At 39.1% G+C, this 26,669-nt stretch overlaps 1 long non-coding RNA gene across 1 annotated transcript; it reads right to left on the reverse strand.

Moving 5' to 3' along the window:
- Positions 1–7,875: 7,875 nt before the first annotated feature.
- LOC122470058 lies at positions 7,876–18,521 on the reverse strand. Its single transcript, XR_006293808.1, has 2 exons — positions 18,339–18,521; positions 7,876–8,119 (listed from the first exon to the last, which is right to left on the reverse strand). It is a non-coding gene; the product is annotated as an uncharacterized LOC122470058 (long non-coding RNA).
- Between the last annotated feature and the right edge of the window lie 8,148 nt (positions 18,522–26,669).

The raw sequence follows: 26,669 nt of genomic DNA on the forward strand, positions 1-26,669 counted from the left end.
ACTCTTGTATTTAATTCGCATGATCTTCAGTATCTCTTTTTCATTTTGTAATACGTTTGTACATTTTAAATGGCAGTGGAGATAAACTGACTTACCCTACCTGCCAAGAGGGCTCTTAAGGGTATCACTATTTTATAGCAGTAATTGAAGGTCATTTTGCGAGGCAGGGGATAAAGGGACGAATTTAAAACAACTTGAATAAAAAGCACAATTTTAAAAAGCAATGTTTTGCTTATCTGAAAAAATAACTATCAGATAAACGAAGTATTACTATAATAAGTAGCATCACTTCCAGTTTCTTTGCGCACCATATGTTGAGGGTGGCTACATAGAAAATAAATTTAAGGTTGTGACTTTTGAGGAGATTTGTAAAATATAGTAAAGCCTGGATTAACCATGCTTCAGCTTCAAAAAATTGTAATTAACTGGTTTTTCTTTTACTGCCTTTCAAGGGAAAGAGACATGTCACATGAAAACCAATTGATATCATGAATTTAGTTTTTAAAAGGAAAGAGGAAAAGTAACAGTTCCTCTTGATTTCTTTCTTGAGATTTGCCATAGACTCAGCTCTCAGTCTGTCCAGTGTGAGATGATGATACTTGATTCTCAAATAAATGATTAACCTAAAGATCTGTGCTTCTCAGATGATCAGGTAAGGGTTCAGTTCCCTTCACTAGCCTGTCCATTCAAATAGAAGAGTGGACTTAATCATTACTTGAAAGATTTCAGTGCCAAGTGTTCAGCTTGTTAACTCTGAGCAAAAAATTCAGTTTATCTGAAGCCTTCCTTCCTAAATACCAACATAGGCTCCCAGTTTCCCTAAGTGTTTTGGCCCAGTGTGATTTGATACTGCTAGAGAGGCAGGATGTGCAGACAATAGCTGTGTGCTGGCATTGGCCAAGCTCTTCTGGAACCAGGAGGCATACAGAGGAGAATTATTCAGTGTGTAGATTAGGGCAGGTGGGTACCATATGGTAAAACTTCGAATGTAAGGAAGACAAAGGACTTCCTTGGGTAATATGTTTTCACCTCTGCAAATGGGAAAAATCCTATTTCAGCCTTAGTCCTTTGTACCAAAAGAAATATTTTAATCTGGAAAAAGGAAACTCAAGGAGTAACTTGTGTAGTCCATTTCTGCCCTGAGCAAGATGTTCATTTTTCCTTACTCTTTATCAATGTAGAATGAATCCAAAACTCCTCTGAGCTGCTGTGAATCCTATTCTTCCTGCAAGGTCAAGCTCAAGTTCTGAGTTCTGCCTGTCCTCAACCTTCTTAGCCCATACACAAAGCAAAATTACCACTGTCTTCATCATCTTTTATTCACAATTTGAGCACTGTCTGTGGCATTTCTTTCTCATGACAGCTTTAAAAATGGCATAGAGCCTCCTCTTTTAAATGGGACTCTACCCAGTAGCAGCCAACACTGAACACTTCCTCTGGCCTCCTCTGGCCTAATGAGCCCTTGATTATTGTTTGGCATTATTAAATGTCAGCAATAGGATGGCTCCCCTCTGGGAACTCAATGAGAATGGCAAGAAATATAAGATTAGAATTGAGGAACCACATAAAATAGCTTTTATTTATTGGCAAAAGGGAGCAAAAGCTACTAAACATCATCCCAGTGTTCCTCTTTATCATCTGTTGTTGACTTCTCCTTTTTCTGCCTTGAGGGAAGCAGTTTTGTCTTTGTACAATGGAACACATTATTGCAACGCATTTTATTTCAATAATGATATTAATAATGGAGTTGGAAAACATTTATTTGCCAATCGTTTAAAAGGAAATTAAGCTGCATGGTTCCTGCCCACGCTTGTCTGTAACAACTTTCTCTGACTCTGAGAATGGAGGTGGTGAATCTACCCCTCTGGAAATTTATCTGAGGAGATGGCTTGCTTTTGCTGAGTGCTTCCTCTGTCACAGGCCTATAAGTAAGTCCTTAAATTCCTTATCTCACTTGATTCTCACAGTCACCAGTGAAGAATGACCACATTTCATAGATGAAAGAATGGGCTGACCAGGGATAAAGTAACTTACCCAAGGTCAGGAGCTGGAATTCAAGCTCAGGGCAACTGATGGGCCGCAAAGCCTCCTGTGTTGTACAGACAGTGGAGTGTGATGGGGGAGAGGGGAATAAGGCTAACGGATAGGAAGGGCAGGAATATTTTTGCACTGTGTTGGGATTCCTCACCCTGATGTCAGAGGATTGAGGGACACTGGATATTTTCATGAGTAGAGACAGTCCAGGTTAAGGCCTCTCGTATCTACATGGAAATGTGAGGTTTGAGAGAAGGATCAGTACTACCTCAGAGTTCCAGAGACCTGACCTCCCATACAGGCAATGTCACTAACTTTCCATGAGATCTTTTTATTTTTCTTCATCTGTGAAATAGGGGCATGAACATGTGTCCTTCCCACCCTACAGGGTTACTGTGAGTCACACACACAAGGTAAGGTCAAGGGCACTCAAGGCTTGACAGTTGTTTAGCTGGGATGACTTGAGACAACTTCCAACAGTGAGATTCTGTTTGACAGATGCATTTCAAAAACACTTGGAAAAGCACAAATCCCATTACAAATGTAAGGGATTATTGAGAGCAAGGAGGTGTGATACCAATAGTCATGTAGAGGTACCAGATAGAAGTTTGTGATTTTCTGCCTCATCTGTCTCTTGCAAAAGATTTGGGAAAACCAGGAGAGGTCTTTTTCTTTGCATTACTGTGGAGCATGTTGTTTTTTGTTGGAGACTTTGAGTCTGGAGTTCTCTCTTGTCCAGCAAGAGACCGGATGCAGAATTGAATATGAGAGAGGCTAATTTCTAGGAGGAGACAAGAGCCCTAAGTAAGGGTCCTTGCTCTGTGTTTAGGATCAGGAGGCTTACAAATGTGATGGACATGCAGAAATAGACAATAAAACAGTGACCATTAACTCATGTGTTTGAGAGAAAGGGGGTTTCTAAGATACGTGGTGTTAGGGGTTTGGGTGAATACAAAACAAAATCCTGGCACTCAGCAGATGGCTGTTTATAGCAGGCACGAAGTGGTGTATCTGTTTATCTTAATTAGTCTAGGGTGTAAGACAGAGCACACTACCTCATGGTCAACAAGGCACTTTTTTTTTTTTTCTAACTAGCTCCAGGCAATTTCGCCCTGTTGCGGCAGTCTTTCACCCTGTTTACCTGTTTACCTATTCTCAGATGCTTTCATCCTGTGGAAGCCACTTGCCACTCTACACTTTGTTCTATGCTGGGGGGCACTTTCACCCTGTGGTGGCTTTTTGCCCTAAGTCTCGTTAACCCATTGGTGCAAGCTCAGGGAATTCTTAAACTTATTCCTCACAGTTTTTGTCTCTCAAAGGTCTGGAATGGGTAGGGGGAGATTAGAGATGTGCTTAGACCTGGAACAGGTACAGTATATCTGGATCCACGGTCTCTCTGTGAAGATAAATCCTGTGTCCTATATTCATATTCTCCATTTGGCATTGTTCTGGAACATAGCACTCATCAGTTTATTCATTAAATGAACATTTTAGAGTGCCTAAAAGAATCCTGCAATAAAATGTTGCCTTAACTAATTTCATGCTTTGCCTGGAAGTAACCGCCCATATTTTCTAGACATTGAGGTTACCTGGACATCTCAGTTTTTATAAGTTGGTGCTATAATGGTATTGTGCTATGGTAAATGCATAATTCCAAGAAGATACATTTGAATGAATACCTTGTGTATATTTCTTTGTATAGAAGCAATGATATTTAAAATATACGTTGTGATTCATAAGATAAGAATTAATTTCTTCCTCTTTTTCATATCTTCCATGTTCAATGAATAAGTAGAATAACCAGGAAGGAGAAACCAACATTAGCAAGTCCGTAATGCATAGTGAGCCCCATGATTTTCTAAGGCCATGAAATATGGACATTGAAGCAGCCTTTGCTCATCTCAAATAGTTAAGGAATGACTGACACCCTATTTTTCTCTTCCTAACTTGTGCATTTTGTGCCCCATTCTCAAGAGGGGAAGAAGCCTAGTGTTTGACAACTTTGTTACTTGGGAGTGAGCAAAGCAAAGATGGTCTTACTGGTTTAACAGCTTCCTTAGATCTGGCTTGTGCTCATCCTTGCACCCAGATGGTAGTGGGGCCAGCACCTGCAGGCTCATGGAAGCCTGTTGTGCACATCTCAGTAACTGGAAAATGCTACAAATCAGGGGTCCCTCTCACTTCTCCTAGAGAGCCTGTAGTTAAACATTTATCAACACACCTTTACCCACTTATTCCCAGCCTGAGCTTTTGAGTACTCAGATTTTCCCTGAGTATGGAACCTGCTCCTGCAAGGTCATTCCTTTGATGTTCCCTTCAGACGTGGTCTCTCTGGGAGATGCTTCAATTTTTGCTTGTAAAAGTAGCACAAGACTGGTTTTTGAAATTTTTAAATTTAAATTCAAGTTAGTTAACATACAGTGTAGTCTTGGTTTCAGGAGTAGAATGTAGTGATTGATTTCTTGCACATGATACCCAATGCTCATCCCAGAAAGTGTCCTCCTTAATGTCCATCACCCATTTAACCCATCCCCCCCACTCCCTCCCACAACCCTTGATTTGTCCTCTGTATTTAAGAGTCTCTTATGGTTTGCCTCCCTCTCTGTTTTTATCTTATTTTTCCTCCCCTTCCCCTATGTTTATTGAGTTTCTCAAATTCTACCTACGAGTAAAATCATATGATGTCTTTCTCTGACTGAATTATTTCACTTAGCATAGTTCCCTCTAGTTCCATCCACATTGTTGCCAATGTCAAGATTTCATCCTTTTTCATTGCCAAATTGTGTGTGTGTGTACATATTTCCTTTATCCATTCATAAGTCGATGGGAATTTGGGCTTTTTCTGTAACTTGGCTATTGTTGATAGTGCCGTTATAAACATTGGGGTGCATGTGTCCCTTTTAATCAGCATTTCTGTATCTTTTGGATGTTCCTAGTTGCTGGATGGTAGGAATGCAAACAGGTGAAGCAACTCTGGAAAATAGTATGGAGGTCCCTCAAAAAATTAAAAAAGAAGCACAAGATTTTGGGATTCACATAACACTGTAGTCAAATTGCCACTTACTATCTGTAGTCTTAGAAGTTATTAACTCTTTGGTGTTCATTCACTAGCAAAATAGGGTAATAATTTTTTTTAATGTTTAAATTATAGTTAGTTAACATATAGTTTAATATTGTTTACAGGAGTAGAATTTAGTGATTCATAACTTAATATAGTACCCAGTGCTTAACACAAGTGGCAAAAGAGTGTAATAATTTAGTAATACCTTTCATAAAGGCTGGTTGAGAGAACCATATACCTAAAACTCCCATCCAACTAACAAAAGGAAGTGCTCATTCTCTTCACCATTCTGTAGAATAGTGGTCTCCAATCATCCAGGGGACATGGGAAGGCAACATTAGAGCTTCTTTCAATCTTTATTCTTAAATAATTTATATTTTGTGCATGTTTATAAGCTACAAATATAATGATGGAGTAGTAATGCATATAATTTATAAATATCTATACAGACTTGGATGTAAGAAAAAATTGCTGAAGAACTACACAATCCAAAATTGACATATTCATATTAAGGTATTAAGTAACAGCAATTTATTATATATCACCAAGCTGTGCTTGCATTTTTAATATTTTAAATTGATTTTTTATTAAGTTTTTTATTTCAATTCCAGTATAGTTAGCATATAGTTCAAATTAGTTTCAGGTGTACAATTTGGTGATTCAACAGTTCTATATATTACTTAGCGCTCATCATGATAAGTATACTCTTTAATCCCCATCACCTATCTTACCCACCCCCCAGTCCACCTCCTCTCTGGTAACCATAAGTTCTCTATAGTTAACTTTGTTTGTCTCTCTTGTAGTTTTCTTTGCTAATTTGTTTCTTAAATTTCACATATGAGTGAAATCATATGATATTTGTCTTTCTTTGATGGGCTTATTTCACATAGCATTATACTCTTCTAGTTACATCCATGTTGACGCACATGGCAAGATTACATTCATTTTTATGGTTGAGTAATGTTCCAGGGTGTGTGTGTGTGTGTGTGTGTGTGTGTGTGTGTGTGTATGCATATGCATTTATTACCTCTTTATCCATTCATTTTTTGATGGACACTTGGACTGTTTCCATAATTTGGCTATTGTAAACAATGTTACAGTAAACACAGGAGTACATGTATCCTTTTGAATTAATGTTTTTATATTTTTGGGGTAGATACCCAGTAGTTACTGCATTATAGAGTAGTTCTATTTTTAACTTTTTGAGGCACCTCCACACTATTTCCACTGGCAGTACTGGTTTGCATTCCCACCAATGGTGCATAAGAGTTCCCTTTTCTCCGTATCCTTGCCAACACCTGTTGTTTGTGTTTTTTATTTTATGTTTGCATTTTAAATGAAATAATGTATTTCCATGTCTTATAATAAAAAAATAATCTCTGAAGCATTGATTAAAATTAACATTTTTTACTGCTTAGTTAAGATATGCTTTCACATTACTTTATTTCAGTTGTCAGCTAACTATGACCCACAGAGACTAAATATATATACTGTCTACCCCTTTATAGACAAAACTTGCTGTCCTTTGCCTTATCTTTCACTCATTGTAATTACTACATGTTATTTAGAGAAGCTGAGGGGTTTCATATATATGTACACAACCACAGTTTATGTATTTGTGTGTGTGTGCGTGTGTATTGGACACACACCTAAAGACAAAATTTAATTCTGCATCTGGCAATTCTAAAGTCTGTGATCATTCCCCTAAACTGCATGGCAATTTTCTGTAGTACTTACAGTGGCTTATTATAAATAGAGCAAGTACAAACATTACGATTAGGAGGAAGATTACTAACGGTTCCATTTGTAGTCAGGGTGTTCTGAAAGAGAGCCAGATGGTATTTTACCGTTGGTATGTATATTGTTATACCACGGCAGGTATTACTAACTGATTACAACGCTATTTTTTTTTTTTTTTGCTGAGTTAGAATGCGGCCACAGAATCCTTTTGAACAGAACTTTGCAGGCATAATATGTGAAACATTGGCATTTCTGACAAAGGTGAGTAGAGGGAGGTAGGAGTATCTGGTTCCAATATAAGACTTTGAGGTAGACATGTAGGGAATTGTAAGAACATGACAGAAAACGTGAATTTTGGTTTATTTATTTTTAGCAAGAATTTCCTTCAAGAGGAACATATTTAAGAGATCCTCTTGGGTCAGCATATAGCTGGCAACTGTAGAGGATCTAGGTGAACAGAAAACTGCCTAGCCGAGTGGTTAGGATCATGGACTCTGGAGTTAGAAGGTCTGCTTCCAGATTCCAGCTCTGCTACTTTGCTGTGTGTGATCTTGGCTAAGTTTTACTTCTTGTTTCTCAGTTTGCTCATCTAGTAACCTAGGAAAATAAGGAAACCTACTTATGAAAGAATCATGAAAATTGCTGATATGATTTGTGTAAAGCATGTGGGGCGCTGCCCAGTGTCAGGTAAGTGCTAATGTAAATGTTACGATGCTAATGGCATGGCCCTTAATGTGCTTGAAATCTAGTTGTGAACTCAAGACAGAGAGAAATTGAGAAAAAAATAGAAGAGGGGTGCCTGGGTGGCTCAGTCGGTTAAGCATCTGACTTCATTTTAGGTCAGGTCATGATCTCAGGGTTCATGAGATCGAGCTCCACCTTGGGCTCTGTGTTGACAGTTAGGAGCTTGCTTGGGGTTCTCTCTTCCTCTTTCTCTGCCCCCACCTGACTTGTGCTCATGCTCTGTCTCTCAAAATAAATAAATACACATGAAGAAAAATTTTAAAAAGAAAAAAAATAGAAGATAGTGTAGCATAAGCCACGTTCCAGGGTCTTTATTTTTTGGTGTCATATGCTTCTCAGCACTGTTTCTTCCATCTCTGAAAGTCAAAGATAAATGAAAACACTCACCATTTTCTGCATTTATGCATGATGGTGTTCCATCTTAGTGAATTTTATCCATTACATTGTGCATTTGTCAATAGTCCCCAAGGCAGTGCAGTCCCATGGTAGATCTTGGTGACCGATCATTTGTCCTGTTTTTGTTTTTTTGTTTTCTTTTATCTATAGCCAAATAGATATTCTTACCATTATGGAAATTTGGAAAATGATTCATGTCAGTCTAGTACTTTTCAATAATGTTGATTTACCAGTGCATTTAATCAGGTCTCATTATGCTATAAAGCATCTGCGGTAAGGAGTTGCCTTTAAATATTCAAAATATTTCATTGCAAGTTATGGGAAGCATTTGTATTATAATACTCAACTATAATGCCCCAGGGATATCTGGGCAGTCACTAATGAGCTAAACTATCTTTATAGCAATTCTCGAGAGAAATGAACTTCTGATATATGACTGTAAATATCCCTTACATATGCTCTTATGATCTATAGCTTTAAATAATAAAATGTAGAAGTGTTTTCTAAACTAAGTTTTCAGGGAAAAAACACCAAATAGGCTGTCATCAAACTACACAGCAGAGCATTGGTTCTCAAATATCTCCTAACCAAAATTCTAAAAGTGTTAGAATATATACCTTTTGAAACAAACTAAATGGTGATTATAAAGGCTACAAGGGAGTTTTCTTCTGGTGTGGATTATTATCTCAAATTAGCCACATTTTCATGAGCCAGGCTCTTTTCCTTTAATTATTGGCATATTGGAGATAGTACTATTCCTGATATGCTGAAGCATGATTCTAACAGCCAGTACTGGTCCTTGGTTATGGAAAATTAAGTTATCACTAGAAAGTATTTACTTTTTTCACCCAACCTGTATGGGAGGTCTGTACTGAACCCATTGATGTTGGGTTTGACTATGTGGCTTGATTTGGCCAACAGAATATAGGCAACATTGAGAGTTTTGAGCCAAAGTTTTAAGAAACTTTCATGTTTCTGCTCAACTTTCTGGGGGCTTTTGACGTCATCCATGGGAAAGACATTTGACAGCCTCTCCAACCCAAATCTATGACTGAGACCTACGAAGCAAACCCAAGATGAAGCAGCCATTGTGGTCAATCTGCAGACCCGTTAGTATAAAAATAAATGCTTGTTGTCTTAAGGCACTGAGTTTTGGGGCTTGTTAGGCAGCCTTAATGTGGCAATAGGTGATTAATACGTGTCTTGGCTTTAAAGTTTCCTGGTTAGAGGTGATTTCCTCAAAAGGATTAGTTGTCTGATCTTCGTATCTTAGTAAGAGATTGGGGTATATAAGGCATGGGGGGAGGTTGGGTAGGACATCTTAACTTTCATCCTACTACTTCTGATCAAATCTCCCATTGCCCTGTTCATTCTCAGATCAAGCTGTGATTTAGTTGTGACTGAGTGCTACCCAATTTGAACTTTTGACACTTTTGACACTTTTGCTCACAGTTTTAAGCTTGTTGTGCCTTTTGGAGACTTACATATTAGATGGCCTAGTTGGCCCACTTATTGGTGACAGATGATATACTAAGAAATGCATAGGAATAAGACAAATCGGGGTTCAATTCCCTATTAAGTCACCTGCCACCTATGTGAGGCAGCAAGTTACTTCCCTCACTGAGGTTCAGTTTTCTCATAAGGTGGCAATAACACATCTCTGAGCATGTGTGTGTGTATTTTAAAGAAGACTGTAAATTAAGTAAAATGTTTAGTGTTATTCCTGATATACTCTTTAATGATTACTTGCCATACCAAATACTTTCACATGTACTTTTTCTTGTCATTTTTATTTAAAAAATGAAACAGGAGCACCTCGGTGGTTCACTTGGTTAAATGTCTGACTCTTGATAGCGGCTCAGGTTATGATCTTGTGGTCTTGAGATCTAACCCTGCATCGGACTCCATGCTGAGTGTGGAGCCTGCTTGGGATTCTCTCTTTGCCCCTCTCCCCTGCTTGCATGCATGTGATCTCTCTTTCTCTTCCTCTCTCTCAAATATTTAAAAATATTAAAAATGACCTACTATTATCGTCCCCATTTTATGGAGGGGAAAACTGAAGTATTTGACTTTATGTAATTTGAAGGAAGCTAGTACAATGAAGCAATGGTGGGGCAGAATTTTAACCGAGGTTAAAATAAGGAAAATTTGGAGGAGAAAAAGACCATCACTTTTATCTCAACAAGAGCAAACTGGATAAGTTTTAAAAAGTAACTTAGAACAAGTAAAATACAAATCAGCTAAGTTTCAGAAAGGAAAAGGCTATTTCTAGGAATGAAGAGTGTCATGGCTGTTGTCATCCCTAGGGACATGATGTAAAGGATTAAGCCCCCTCTGATGTGGCTAAGGAGTAATCAGCCTGATTTCTATTTTTAACACTCAAATGTAGACAGACATGATGAATGGAAATCTCAGGGATCCATGGTTGTAAAGCAGATACACATCCAATCTCTGCATATTTCCCATGGTGCACAGGGATAGAATACCAAAGGTTAGGGGCAGAGAAGAGGACATCCCTGAAGGGAAGAAGAGGCATAGTTGAGAGAGCACTTTCTTCAGGCAAAATGCTACTTCCCTGAATGTAAGTCAGCAGTTAGACAAAACAGGGCAGAAGAACAGAGCAAGATCCCCACCTCCATCCTGAAGTGCATGGGGTTTTTATGATGATGAGAACCTCAAAGGATGAGGACAAGGCAGAGAGCTAGATTAGATCTCAGCCCTTCCCCCAGGATGCATGGGGCCATACCAAAGGAATAGTAATCACCTAATTAGGATTGTGATATGGCAGAATTATTGAGAGAGAATGTCCTGAGATACGCCAGGTTTTCACTGAAAAGGGTGAGAACAAGGCGTAGAAATTCCATGAAGCCTAGAAAACCAGTTGCAGGGATAGAAAGTGAGACTTTCAAGTGACACCTAAAAGGCAGTTATTACTATTTTTTAATATTTATTTTTGAGAGAGAGCATGCAAGCAGGGAAAGGCCAGAGAAAGAGGGGAATAGAGAATCCAAAGTGGGCTCTGTGCTGACAGCAGAGAGCCTGATGTGGGGCTTGAACTCCTGAACCATGAGATCATGACCTGAGCCCCAAAAGGTGATTATTCAGTCATATAGCTGAGGGTTCACAACTACAGCTGCTATATCTCAGAGGGCTAGTGACCAACTGTAAAACATAAGACAATTTCTGGAGTCTTGGTGGTGTTCAGATCTGAAGCTCTACTAAGGGAGAGCTGTATTCCCACCATAAAAACATTTGAAGACCATGGTAGACTGAATTTTTTTTCTTTTTTTTTTTTAAATTTTTTTTTTCAACGTTTATTTAGTTTTGGGACAGAGAGAGACAGAGCATGAACGGGGGAGGGGCAGAGAGAGAGGGAGACACAGAATCGGAAACAGGCTCCAGGCTCTGAGCCATCAGCCCAGAGCCCGACGTGGGGCTCGAACTCACAGACCGCGAGATCGTGACCTGGCTGAAGTCGGACGCTCAACCAACTGCGCCACCCAGGCACCCCTAGACTGAATTTTTCTAAAGCTACAACAGAGCCCAAACACAGCTCAATAATGGATTAGAGTCAGCCTCACCAAGATAATTGAGAAAGGAAGTTGTGTGACCTTCTCTGGGAATAAACATTATTTATTCAGTCTCTGATACTAGTTTTTTTACAGCCAGTGTTTGGTGTCAAAAAATAACCATGAAGCAAGCAGGAAAATGTCCATAATCTAGAAGCAGAACCACATAAGTATAAATTATTTACTATGTGGCCATTTTCAGTAAAAGGCGGCCAACTCTTAATCTAGGAAAAGAATAAATGATGTATTTAGGGGACCAACATTAAGAATGTCAGCACACTTGTAAAAAAAAAAATGGAGAATAGAAGTCAATGGTGCAGCATACTTAAAATGCTGAAAAAAAAAACCCATTAACCCTAGCTCTGAGACTTTTAACTCTACTTTGGCATTTGCTGCCATTTATCGGATGTTTTGTTACGGAGCACATAGAAGCCAACTTCTCAGATCTTGATAATTGTACCTAAAAAGGTGAAGTTACACAGTATGAAGCATAGGGATGTATAGTGAACTTTTAAAAACAATTGCTTACAGAGAAGAAGAAGTTACAATAACATATATAAAATTAGGGCTTGAAAGGGTAGGGCACTCAGTTTTGATTCTCAGTGTTGTGTGGTGAATAGAACATGAGATTGGGGTGACGAGATCAGCATAGAGTCAAGTCACACTTCTACCTCTGCAGTGTTTTTAGGATTGTCTCTCTCAACTCTTTCTAGAGTTCATAACTGCCCCCACCTGCCTAACATGGCTGATTTGCAAATCAAGGGAATGGAAATAGGGGTCTGTGAATGGCTCGGTTGGTTAAGCATTGGACTTCCGCTCAGGTCATGATCTCCACAGTTTGAGTTCAAGCCCCAGGTCTGGATCTCTGGTGTAAGTGTGGAGCCTGCTTTAGATCCTGTGATTCCCTCTTAGCCCCTCTCCAGCTTATGCTCACTGTCTCAAAAATAAACATTAAAAAAAAAAGGGAATGGAAGTGAATGTTATGAGCTTTTGAAAGGTGCTCTGAATGCTCCCGAAATATCTGTTGAAATATTACTGGTAAAATAACAAAATCACCCAAACTCCTACCATTGATAAAAAATCAGTAAGTGCAGATGATGTTCCATGGATATAATTGTGGAGAGAGGTGTGATGCTTTTGTTCTACTTTGTCCTGATAAGATCACTCTAGAAGTGTTGAATTCCGAATGTCACACATTAACAGTACCATACGAGGGTACATTGAGTAGAATTTTAAAAATCTTGGGTGCAGAATGTTTGAAAGAATGGGGAATTATTCCTGAATGAGTAGAAGCCTTTGAAGTAAAGAGAATTGGAGGTCCTTTGGCTCCCCCACCCCCTTGCAGCATGGGCCTGAAAAAAGTAAGCTACTCAAGTCTCACTTTGAGTAGGTATTAAATGGAGATAATGTTATTGAATTTATTATACTTTTGTGGGGAGTCAATGAAATATTAAGATAATATGTAGGCTGCTTTTGTGTAGGCTCTAAGATAAGAGATCTAGAATAATTTTAATTATAAAGCACTTTAAGTCAGTGGGAGCTTTATAGAAATAGAATTGACTGTTTGTGTTTGAGGAGTTGGACTGGAAGTTTGGTGGAAGGTATTCAAGTGTCATCAGTATATGGTTGGACTGTATGATGTTTCAGATCCTTTCTAACCTTCAGGTAATACTTAATGTCAGTAAATAGCAAAATGTGTCAATTTGCCAACTTTATTCTCATTATCATATAGAATTTGCATATACTTATACATGAGACCAGGTAGGTTTTAAGGAGTCAGGGTAGTTTATGTACTAGCCTGATTAGAAGAACAGAGCAAAATGAGAATAGGAGAGATCCAAACAGTCTCTCCTACTGGACATCAATCTGTATTATCATCCTTTGTCCCTAAGTTTCATAGTTTTTCATAGTAAGAACATAGAATTTTTATTATAAAAGCAGAGAAGCTCCATAAATCTCTATTGAAAGTTTTTAAAATTTTTACTAAATATTAGATGAACTTTTGGAGTTGTCTAGAAAATGCTAGTTTTATATTCTTCAAGCTAAGAGACAGGAAATGTTATGCTTTGTTGTAACTCTGCAGACATCTTATTTGTGAAAGAAAGAAAACTAACAATGGCAGACACGTCTGGAAAAAAAAATGACTAGAAATTGTCAGACTTCTGGACATGTTCTTTGTCTCACGGCTTTAATAAGTGGAAGTCTGACTTAAAGAAAAGGTCTGTTAGTATTGTATCAGCAACAATGACTAAACTACAAAGGAATGCATAAAGGGAAATGCTCTTAATGGAATATTTGGGGGTTATTTGAGAGACCTGCCTGGAGAAAGAAAATACATTCTGGCAAAGAGATGATGTGATTGCCATGGACCCAGCCAGGACATGGTTTTTCCTGAAAAGTTAATTTATCTGACTTACAGGTCCTGGTTTTTCATGATTAAATTAGAATCTGTACTAAAGGGGTTTATCATAATTTGCTTTTGCATGTCCTGATTTATTCATATTTTCTTCCGCATTTACAGTTGCATATGCGCAGGAAAAATAAGCCCCCCAATTTTAGGAGGAATTAGTTTTACCCTGGAGTCAAGGATTAATTTGAGGTCCTCTATAGGCAAAATAGATAATTACATACATAAAGTTTCTTTGTTGATTTTTTTTTTTTTAACTACCCTTTCTCTATTACTATTGCCATTCTCAGGAGTGCCTAGTCTCGTATCTCAGTGATCACACTTTTATTTTGAACAGCTTTATTGAGAAATAATTCCCAAACCATGAAACTGGCTCATTTAAAGTGTACAGTTCAGTGACTTTTACTATATTCATAGAATTATTCATTTGTCACCACAGTTTAGAACATTCCATCACCCCCCAAAGTAAGTCTATATCCCTTAGCTCTTACCAACTTGCAGTAGCCTCCTACTACTAGGAAATCACTGATCTTTCTTTTTTATCCTATTCTGGATATTTCATATAAATGGAATCATACAATAGAAGGTCCTTTGGGTCTCTCTGTTTTTATTTAGCATGATGTTTTCAAGGTTAATCCATAGTGTAGTATGAATCATACTTCCTTTTTAAAATTGCCAAATGTGGGGTGCCTGGGTGGCTCAGTCATGTGAGCACCCAACTCTTCATTTTGGCTCAGGTCATGGGATCAATCCCTATGTTGGGCTCTGCGCTCAGTGTGGAGCTTGCTTAAGATTCTCTCTTTATCTTCCTCTACCCCTCTCCCTTGCTTGTGTGCCCCCTCGCTCTCAAAATTGCCAAATGTATTCCATCATATGGATATACCACATTTTATTCATTCCTTCATTGATAGACACTTGGAGTTTTTCCTACTTTTTGGCTATTACAAATCTGCTATAAACATTTCTGCTCAAGTTTTTGTGAGGACCTATGTTCTCATTTCTCTTGGGTATATATGTAGGAGTTGAATTACTAGGTCATATGGTGAGTCTCTTGAACTGTTTAATGAAATACCAGACTGTTTTCCAAAGCAGCTACATTTTACTTCCTCCCAGAAATGTATGAGGGTTTCAATTTCTTCACATCCTCACCAACACTTGTAATTATCTGTCTCTTGGACTCTAACCTTCCTAATGAATATAAAGTGGATCTCATTGTGGTTTTGATTTGCATTTCTCTGATGGCTAATGATATTGAGTGTCTTTACACATTAGTCATTTGTGTATCTTTTTTGGAGAAATATCTATGCAAATCTGTTCATTTAAAAATTAGATGAATTGTCTTTTTGTAAATGAGTTGTAATCATTCTTTAGATTTTCTAGATACAAATCCCTTATCAGATAGATGATATTCAAATTTCCCCATTCTATATGTTTTAAATCTTCACATTTTATTGGGCTTCCTCCCCATTCCCCTTTCTACTTACTGATATTTGCCTCTATGTTTGGCCTAACTAGTTGTCCTCAGGATAGTTTTAACCAAATAAATGTCCACGTTTCCATCAGCTATCATTCACTCATTTGAGAACCTGTTAGGTACTGGGCTTAATCATCAGGAAGTCAATGATCCATATGCAGTCTTGTTCCTGCTTTCTTGGCACTTAGAATGTATGGTGGGAGAAAAAGATCTTAATCAACCATTAAGATATTATCTTTCTGCTAAAAATTACCATCGAAATCATCTACTTTTGCATCCCATTAGCTCATCTTCTAATCCATCCCAAGTGCCCCTTGCTGTTTATAGCTTTGATCTAACACATTTTCCCTTCTTTTAAAGGGCTTGGGTTTCTGTCTGCAGAATGAACCATTTTAAGGACAGTTACATGGATCATAAAAGTTAGGCGTCTAAGGTAGACTGCACAAAGGATCAGAGGTTTTGTCAAGATTGGCTTGAACCCTATGAGTTGTCCAAATAGCCTCAATATTGTAAACCAGAGAGGGAGAATGGAGAGGATATGGAGAAAAAATACTCTCTGGAACAAGTGACAATAATAAGCCACGTGTGCACAACTCTACCAACAGAGTAGAGAAGGACTATATTTCTTATCCAGTAAGGCGTTGTCTAATGAGGAAACATGCTTGGTAATTCTGATGGTCATCTTTTACATTGGCTTTAGATTAGCCTTCAGTTCCATAAAATGTTGCAGTAAAAAGAAAATCCAGGAATCTGAGTACTGAGAAAGTTCAAATTGAGATCAGATTTCTCATTTATTCTAAGATAAATTTACATAGGCTAGAATTGTCTCTGATTTAGAAAGGTACAAGTACTTGGGGTTATACTGCATGTAAATAGTATGGGATAGATGGCGGCAGTGGTGAGGATGATTGTAATAATAATTCGGTGCATCACTATCACATTGGGATTTTTAAAAACATTTTCACATACATTGCTCTAGAACCTAACATGAACCAAACAAGATTGCTAGACTTCATTATCTATGATTCCATAAACTTTGTAGTGAAATATAATAAACATGTAAGAAATGCACAGATCATAAGTCTACAGCTTGTTAGATCTTCACATATTGAATACCCCATGTAAACAGCTCAAGGAATAGGTCATTGCCAGCATCATGTGTCCCTTTGTGCTCATTTAATAACTGATACCCTTAACAGGAAATCACATCCTGATCTCTAATACCATAGCTTACTTTTTTGCCTGCTTTTAAACTACAACTAAATGCAGTTATATACTATGTACTGTTTTTTTGTTTGGCTTCTTTCAGTGTTTGTGAGATTTTTCCTTAATTCTCATTGCTGTATAATATTCCAGTATTTATTCTACAATTCATTTATCCATTCTAGTGACATTTGCGTTGTTCCTAGTTCATGGCTATAACAAATACTGTTACTAGGAACATATTTTACCCCTTTTTTCCAGTTATATACCTACAACTAAAATCACTGGATTGTGATAGGGTCTATGCATGTATTCAGATTTAGAATAAACCACCTAACAGTTTATCACAAGTGGCAAATCCGATTTAACCTCCCACCAGCAATAGGTGATGAAACTTTGGACTAACCAAAGTGGCCAAACACTTTTGATATTTTCTGTATTGTAAAGCTATTTTCATGTGTGATGATCCGCATTTTGAAAATGGAGACTTAGGGGCACCTGTGTGGCTCAGCCAGTTGGGTGTCTGACTTCAGCTTAGGTCATGATCTCACAGTTTGTGAATTCGAGCCCTGTGTTGGGCTGTGTGCTGACAGCCTGGAGCCTGCTTCAGATTATGTGTCTCCCTCTCTCTCTGCCTCTCCCCAACTTGTGCTCTGTTTTTCTCTCTCTCAAAAATGAATAAACATTAAAAAAATTAAAAAAAAATGGAGACCTAGATGTACTGTCACAGGAAAGGTCTAGAGCATAAGTCTAGTGGCACAGTATTAGCAGTGTTATTTACATTAAGCCAAATACCATGACATTTGTTTCACTTGGAAAACAAGGCTAAGATATTAACATAGAAGATGACCAAAAAATATCGAAATGTATATAAAGACTTCGTTTTCAGTGGTGACACACTAAGAGCTTGGAACTTGTCATTCCCATTCCTGCAAGAAAAAACCTGAACATTCTGAAAATTCAGTGACTTTTCTTGAAGTCATTAGAGAAAGAGCTGAGATCTCAGGGCACAGTGTCATCCTGAAATCTAGTGAAACAGAGGAATCTAGAGAATCAAGGTGTTGAGATCCATTTACCTGGAGCCAAGGCCCTAGAGCCACTACTGGCAGGTACACTTAAATAGCAATTTTGTTGAATAGCTGGAGGCTGAGTGTGGAGTAGCATGGGTGAGAAACTCCTGCCTCCCTCCCCCTCCCGCCCACCCCCACACACTGTCGTCCTGCTGTCCACAGGAAAGGACTTTGAGTCAAATTCTCTCTTCACTTTCAACCCTGGGTCTTAGGAAGTTGGAGCCTCCTGCTATAATTAGCTCCTCTCAATTTGTCTCTGCTCTGCATCTGCTTGCTTACAACTGAGAAGACAGACATTTGGCTAGAGAGAGTTTAAACTTAAGACTCAGGACCATTAACCTCTGAGCATCCAGAGAAGAGGCTGTCCAAAGGACAAGGTTGCAATACTAGAAGTGCGTCACAGCATCTCCTCACTCAGAGCACAGGTCTCTAATAAGCTTAGCCATGGAAAAAAGCAATTACAGGCATTGCTCCTACAACTTCTAATGCAAATTGGATGGAACACAATAGATTAATTAGAGAACATGGTTTGAATTTACATTCTGCAGACAGCAATTGGTTATAATGTGATCGAGTTCAGGAACTAGCACCTTGGGAGCAGGCAAAAAAAGACTCATTGGCAAGATGCATAAACACATACCTTCACAGTGTCTGAGTGGCTGGCTGCTGAGTTGGCCTCCAGTTCTCTTTTCCTCTGAGCATAGATCCTAAGGGGCTGGGGGTATGCCGACATAAAAGAGAACATAATTGGTGAGTAGAGTTCTGTATTTATAGATCACAGAAGAGAACGAAGTTGTGAGCTCAGTTAAGCTCTCCTAGTCACTTGTAATTCTAGGTGTTCCGAGTCTCAGACTTAAAACCTATTATGATGCATAGAATTTACAGGAATTCCAGAGTTTCAGTGTCCAGGGGCTTTGCAGATAAATCAATAAGCAAAAGCTATACCTGTCCCTGTGACTCAGGGAGTCAGCAGGGGTTAGTGGAAGTGACTAGGGCCAAGAGGTTCAGAGGTACAAATTCAACACCTGTTCTCTCCCTTCCCCAACCTCCCAATTTCCCTCATCAAGGAAATATGCACAACACTAACAATGATTAAATAAAGTTGCCTTTTTACAGTTCCTAAGGGGCAGTATAAAATTTAATTCCCAGCTTTCTAAAAATTATTTAAAATTCTGTTTATAGACAAGAAAATGGACTCTAACATCTTTTGGGAAATGTGTGCAGTTATGAAGTATGAGGTCCCTTAAGGTATATGGGTCAAGCAAACAAGGAGTGAAAGGCACTCATCTAATTGGTCATCATTTTGCTATTTCTAGATCAGTGCTAGGCATCAAATTGGCACAAAAATCAAAACAGAACACATATGGCATGGACTGATCTTTTTGCTCTGAGAATTTGCTTATCATGTGGGTCTGGGTTTGAGATTAGAGAGTGGCTGTAAGTATTTGGTGCAGCTATTGATGTGGGAGAGCTCAGGACTGCAGAGAGATGATTGAGCACAGCATCTTGGGCAGCACTGTCATTTAATGGGAAAATGGAGGAAGAGAAGCTCATATGGGACGTACTAATGGAGGAGTTAGAAGAGAAAAAAACAAAACCAGAAAAAATACAGTATCTCAGAAGTAAAGGGAGGCAAGAGTTCCAAAAAAGGAATAATGGGATCTATTAGATGCCACCAAGAAGTTGTATTGGCCTGGGCTTCTTTTACAAAGAAAATTCCAAAAGCTAAACTAGCCAGTCAGGTAGTTGACTTTGGGACTGCCAAGGAAGGAGGGAAGCCAGTATCAGGTGAACTATCTAGCTCACCCCCTCTGGACCCCTTAGGAGTTGTGAAGAATATACCTCTGAATGGACTGCCTGAGGGATAAAAAGGGGAAGTGACAACCCACCAGCTCCAGCCCTCCAATACTCAGTGTTTGCCCCCAAAGGATGGGAACTCCTTTGTATTTTCAAGTTTGCACATAGTGGTTCCCAGCAGCTCCCCATCAGAGAGTGAGAGGAACCTGGAGCAGAAAGTGAGAGATTGATGATGTAGGGGAGGTGGTGCTTTCCAGATGCTTTGAATTTTTACTTGTGTGGACCTGAGGGCCACAGAAACATGGATGATGTGAGTTGGAGCATAAGAGGTATCCAAGGCAGAGGAGAAGTAAAAATCACAGCTTGGTAGAAAATGGAAAATACAGGAACACTTTTAGCTTTAATAATACAACAGTTTAGGACTTAAGTTCAGGTGTAGGTGGATCCAGAGGCCCTTTTGATGTCAGCTTCTTGAATCTTTTCTGTTTTGCTTCTCTTTGTATTGGCTTCATTCTCAGCAAGATCTCTCTAGAGTAGAAAAATGGCATCTAGAAGATTCAGGTGATGTGGAATTTACAGGTCCTACTCTGAAGAAAAGGTACCTTTCTCTCTTCCATCAGTAATATCGGTTCCTTAAAAATAACTGATTGGAATCATATGCTTATTTGAGGTACAGTTGCTATGTCCAAGGTGGTGGGTGTGCCTGGGCCATGAACCTCAGCCAGGGCCTTTCAAACAAGACTACTTAACTGATAGACCCAACAGTATGATCCACAAAGGGGTAGCTGAGGAAAAAAATGGAGACTACAAATGGAGCAGAAGAAAAGCATAACATGTAAACACATGTTATGGGGAGGAAAGTGTTGAAGGGATTGTTAATATAGAAGTCACTGAGTGACATCAGTGAGAGTCCTTTCTCTGTTATCTACAAGTTGTTGGACTTTGAACAAATCACCTAATCTCTCAGAATCTCGGTTGCTAATCTAAAATGAAAGTGAGACTAGTTGGTTTCCTTCTTTAAAAAAAAAAGTTTTATTTAAGAATTTTCAACGTCAACAACCCTATAGAAAGAATCTAATTCTGAAACCCAGAACTGCCACAAACAGCATTCTTGTGGGTGTTGCAGTCATTAGGACTCCTTCCTTTGAGACTCATACTAAGCTCACTGGTGAACTCTGCTTCAAGGCCAGGATTAACTCAGTCAGTATTCTCAGTCATAACCCTCCAACAGCGTCAATTCACAAACCTCATTTATGTACCAAAAATAAGACAATAATCTACTATACAACATTTACAGCATTGAAAATAGGGTAACATAAGCATCATTTCATATAACACATTTTACCAATTTAGCTACCCAGAAATAAAACTCAAGTCTTTTCACAAGTGTGGATGCCCCTGAATGCAGGGAGCATCCATGTATTTTTGCTATCATTGCTCTTCACAAGCTCTCTCACGAAAGCTGTGGGTTTGAGACATACATCTGGACAAGTTAAAAAGAAAAAGTCTTGTGCACCGGAGTCCTTGCATGTGTTCTCTGCTTTGTTTTGCGTATTCAATCTTTGATGCCAGTGCTAACATCAGTCCTACCAGAGGTTTCAAAAGTGCAAACACCTTCTGGTTCCACATCAGACTTGTGTTCAGGGTTGATAGATCTCCATGCAATACAGAGTGGTGGATAAAAATGGGACACTTGCTGTCAAACAGCAAGTGTTGTTTGATATCATATTCTTAATCGAGAAAGTATGTAGACCTAGGGAATTCTGTGGCAGAATATTTATACTACCGTGAGGTACTTCTTCCATAGAATTTGAAATAAGACTAACTGCAGAGATTAAATGGAGGCCTATATTGTGTTTTATGATATGAAGACAGACAATGTTAAAAATAAGCAAAAGCAAAGTACAGAATGCTATCATTTCCAAAGAGATTTGCTGAAGAAAAAAATTGTATCTAGTTTAAATTAAAAGAAGAATATAATTTTAACCAATAAGTTCTACTGTAAACAGTGAAATGAGTTACTTGAATATCATAAACTAATACCAGCAGAACTCTTTCAATGTCAAATTATGCTGTATTTGTTTGCCTGTCTACAAACATTTGACTTTTAACCACGGAGTATTTGAAACCTTTTTTGTAACCTTCAACACTTCTTTACCTCTTTCTAAAGAATAATGTCCAAAATACTAACAAAAGTACTAAACATCGAACACAGTAATTCTGAAAATGTTAGCACAAAAGCATTCTTGTTATTACTATTAGTTTAGGAAACTGAATTTTCAACAGTCTGTTTAAACTAGAGTCCTGGTCTATGTTTTCCCAGCCCGGAGGATTGGAACCAGTGTTGTGGCCAACACCTGCTGTAAACCCCTGCCCGGTTTTGCTATAATGCTATCTTAGCAGACTTAGAAATGGGGAGTAGCTGAGGGAGGGGCAATCATAGAAGACAAAGATAGAAACATTGATAAGAGACAACATAGCAGGGAGTGGGGCAGACACATGGTTCCTTCTCATCATACAGAAACCTCCTGGGCTTCTTTTTCCTGATTAAAGAAAAGCTTTTTCTGCTACTTTGCTCTGGTAAAGGAGTACAATTTCATCAAGACTGGCAACTTGTGTTCATTTTTCCTGTAGGCACATCATAGCTTAAGTCATTAACATTTCAAAGTTTCCTGTTTTACACAGAGCAGCATTGAGCTATTTTCAATCCATAAGCAGCCTAGGGCAAATCTTGATTCATCAGAATTCATTCATTCAATTTTTGTGGAGTGATGATTTGGTGTAAGGCCCAGGCAAGGATTCTGCAGGAATATGAAGATGAACAAGACATTATTCCTACCCTCAAGGAGTTTAACATCTAGCTCAGGAGATTAAATATGTACCAGATATGTAACTGTTGAATAAATGTTGAATAGTATGGATTGAAAAAGGTAAAAAAAACCCAAAAATTCCATAAAAGAGATGTAAAAAGAAATGCTATTTAAGGTCATAAAGGACAAAATTTAAGCTGTCAGGGAGAACAGTAGAGATTGGGAAGGGCTCCTATGTATAGCTGGCATTCTACACATTTGATTTCCTGAAAAGGTACTTGGTAGGTAGCAACCATATGCAGAAACTGCTTGATGTTTGGATTGGATCTTGAGAGAAACTGAGTTTGGACATACAGCAAATGGGATTTGGGGTTTTGGGGTGTAGTAGTTCGTGGTGGGCTGGAGCTGGCTCTTACTGGCTCGTGAGAGCCAATTAATTGTTAAACGTTCGGGAATTTTGCAAGCAGGTTGAACAATACTTGGTTGAAATTCTTTGTGGGAATTTGTCATGGAAATCAGCAAACACTAAAATTCAGGATCTCTGTCCCCATCGCACCCAGAGCTATTTGTTAGACTTTTGCTGGCATGTATGGATACAGTGGATACAGTAATCCACTAATTACCTATGTGATTTCTCACAATTACCTTGCTGGTCTGTGGTTTTTCACATCTGCAGGTAGTTTGATACTTAAGGTGTTTTTCTTATTGTAAGTACTATTATTTTGGGGGCAAGTGGAATGAAACCCAGTGATGAAAGAGTTAATAAGGAACAGGGCATTTCTCCAGCTGGCCTGCTTCATGTTGGGCAGGTGCTTGAGGAGAAGTGCTAATAAGCATTGATCTCCTGGCTGTTCTGAGGGGCTGCCGGAGTCCAGCTTCTCCATAGGAGTGCTGTTTTCCCTGCTATGTGATTGTCTGAAGTGGCAGAATAGAGACCTGAACTGGAGAAATTGGGAGCCTTCCCTTTACCTCTCCTCCTTGCTGTGGCTCTGTGGGATCCAAGGGCAAGTCGTTTAACCTCTCAGTGCCTGGTGGTCTTTATGCAAATTAGACTCTCTCTCTCTTCTTCCTGCCCCTGTGTGGATGATATTTGGAGGATCTACACACCAAGCTCAGGTTGTCTATAGGTGTTAACAAGCAAAGTATTGTGAGATTATTAAATACTTCTGTTGTCATTTGCTCAGGGGAGAAGGCTTGGGAAATTTACACAGGTTGTGTAACAGCATCAAGTAGCCTAGCGGTAATGGTATTTGGATGCAGACATGATGGATGCTACGTTCGTCCCACTGATATTTCCCACTGACCCCTGCCAGGGGACTTGACTGCCTCTTTTTGAACCTTTTAATCTAGATTCCCCTTTTTCTTGTCAGTGAGTAAAAGATCAGTACATGGAAAGATGTAAGGAGCAAAGGAGAAGAATGAGTTTCTTCTCTTCTTCTCTAACATGTACTAGTAGGTTTCAAGGCTAAGTATTTTCTTCTCCATCAAGTGAATTCTGATTCCTTGGATTGGGCTTTGATTCCTTTACCAAAGCAGCTCTTTCTCCACCACAGATGAGTGCTCTGGGAATTTGTGAAAGTGGCAACTGTGACATTCAGAAAAGATCAGACCTGGAGTCCGTACTGGGTCCAAATATCACCTCTGCCATATCCTGAGCAACATGGGTCAGGTCACTTCCACCTGTCTGCACTTGAATTTGTCATCAGCAAGGGGAGTTTGTTTCATCCCTGGCTGGTGTCCTTGCCCACAGATGTATTTCTGAACTTCTCCTCCTCTGCTCTATATTGGAAGGATTCACCCCATAGGTGGAAGAGTCCCAGGAGGTCTGCTCAGCTGGCTTCTGGCCGGGTTTGGCTCTAGGAGGCACTAGCAGGTGATGGAGTAGAGAGGAGGAAGAGGGAGGCTACTCTGCCTCTCTCAGGTGCTGTCTCTAGAGTGTCTGGGTCTCCTTTGTGATTCTGAGTGACCTTGGCCCCAAGCTCCTGTCATCTTCCCTTCCCCTTTATGTCCCTCATTGCCTTCTTTAGCCAATATTTGTGCTACCTCAGTTTCCTGCATCACATGGCCTTGGCTACAAATACTGGAAGCAGTTTGTTTTTCTGGCTAGATCCTGACTAGTGTAATGTTATCTTTTATAAGGATGTTGTAAGATTTAAGTAAAATCTTGTACAGTTTGTTATTAGGGTAAGTACTCAATAAATGTCTTATTATCACCTCTTTTGCTTCTTAGCATCACTGTTTTTGTCCCCTTGAAATTCTAAATATCCTTCAAAACTCAGTGCAGATGCAATTTCATGACGTTTTTCTCATCCCTGATCAAATCGGATTTTTCTCTCATAGCGCTTTATGTACGTATTGTTAACAGAATTTAGGATATTTTGCCAGGCTGTTGATTATTCATGAGTTTGCCTTCTCCTACTAATCTGTAAATTTCTTGCTGTCTCTTGCATCTTTGAATCTCTCCTAAACCCCTAAAAAAGAAGAGGTGTTTAAAACTATTTGCTGAACTGAATTGAAGTACCTTTCATGTAACTTTTCTCTGCAACTTGACTCTTGCAGTCCAAGGTGGCTATGGCAGACACTTGGACTGACTCTCTAAGTTGGATAAATTCTTGATGAAATTTGTAACAATAAAATCTGTTTGAAGAGTGCAAGTGTTCCATTCTTTCTTGGGCTTTTTATATCAGAAACCCATCAGATATGTCTATCCTAAATTAAGGTGTCCCATATGAAGGATATTCATATCAAAGTGCATGGAATGTAAGAAAATGTTTTTGGAAGTGAATAACAGAAAATCAGATTTTTTAAAGTGCATACATTTTTGAGAGCGAGTCAGGGAGGGGCAGAGAGAGAGAGGGAGAGAAAGATTCCCAAGCAGACTCCACACTGTCAGTGCTGAGCCCAGTGTGGAGCTGGATCTCCTGAACCATGAGATGATGACCTGAGCAGAAATCAAGAGTCAGATGCTTAACTGATGGAGCCACCCAGGTGCCCCATCAGATATTTGACTGTATTATGTGGAATCCATGAACATATATATGAAACCATTATCTAAGGTCTAGAATGGTGCCTGTTGCATCATGGGTGCTCAATAAATACATGTTGAATGCTTGAATATGTATGTGTTTGGGTAAGGTTTTAAAGAAAATGACATGTTTTTAGGTTCCCTCCAGAAACCATTCTCTCATATGAGTTTCAAATGGATTTTTATGCCTTTTTTAATGGTCTCATTTATTATTTTATTTTTAATTTTAAAGGAAACTCACCCTCAGGCTATCTCTTTTATTTTCCCCAATATGTCATCCATTATTTGGCCTCTGAAAACTGTCTTCAAAACAGGACATGGTTTGGATTATCTCTTAGATGTTAGTAGTAGAAAAGAAGCTAACAGTAGACACTGGTGTCATGGAATGAAGACTGTTCCTTTTCTTTTTCCTCATGCTTCCTACCAGCTTTCTTCCCGACTCCTCCTGTGGCTCATCATCTCCATCCACCTCCACATCACTCTTCCTAGCACACCCACCCCAAGCTATCCAGCAGTTGTGATCTAGTTGGAAGGAGCTGAGGGTGCTTGATTAAGGAAGATTACAAATGAAAGGGGTCCTGGGGCACCTGGGTGGTTCAGTTGGTTAAGTGTCCAACTTCAGCCCAGATCATGATCTCACAGTTCATGAGTTTGAGCCCCACATTGGGGTCTATGCTGACAGCTCAGAACCCGGATTCTGCTTCAGATTCTGTGTCTCCTTCTCTCTCTGCCCCTCCCCTACTCATGCTCTGTCTCTTGCTCTCTCAAAAATAAAATAAACATTAAAAAAAATTTTAGGGGCACCTGGGTGGCTCAGTCGGTTAAGCATCTGACTTTGGCTCAGGTCATGATCTCATGGTTCGTGAGTTCGAGCCCCGTGTCAGGCTCTGTGCTGACAGCTCGGAGCCTGGAGCCTGCTTCAGATTCTGTGTCTCCCTCTCTGCCCCTCCCCTGATCACTCGTTCTTGCATTCTCTCTCTGTCTCTATCTCTCTCTCAAAAATAAATTTAAAAAAAGCAATAAAAAATTAAAAAAATTCTTTAAACAAATGAAAGGGGTCCTGCAGTTTAATGTAGTAAAAATCTCTTGATTTACAGATGACTAAACTGGGGCCAAGGGTGAAGTGAACCTCTGAAGCTCACAAAAGAAGTGAGCAGAGGAGACAGCATTTGGGTTCCTTGATTCCCAGTGGAATAGCAAGCATTGACAACAATTTAATATTGCCCCTGGGGTGGGAGGGAGAGGAGGGTAGGTGATGGGTATTGAAGAGGGCATCTTTTGGGATGAGCACTGGGTGTTGTATGGAAACCAATTTGACAATAAATTTCATATATTAAAA

The sequence above is a fragment of the Prionailurus bengalensis genome, chromosome D3, assembly GCF_016509475.1.
Source record: "Prionailurus bengalensis isolate Pbe53 chromosome D3, Fcat_Pben_1.1_paternal_pri, whole genome shotgun sequence".
NCBI classification, from domain to species: Eukaryota; Metazoa; Chordata; class Mammalia; order Carnivora; family Felidae; genus Prionailurus; species Prionailurus bengalensis.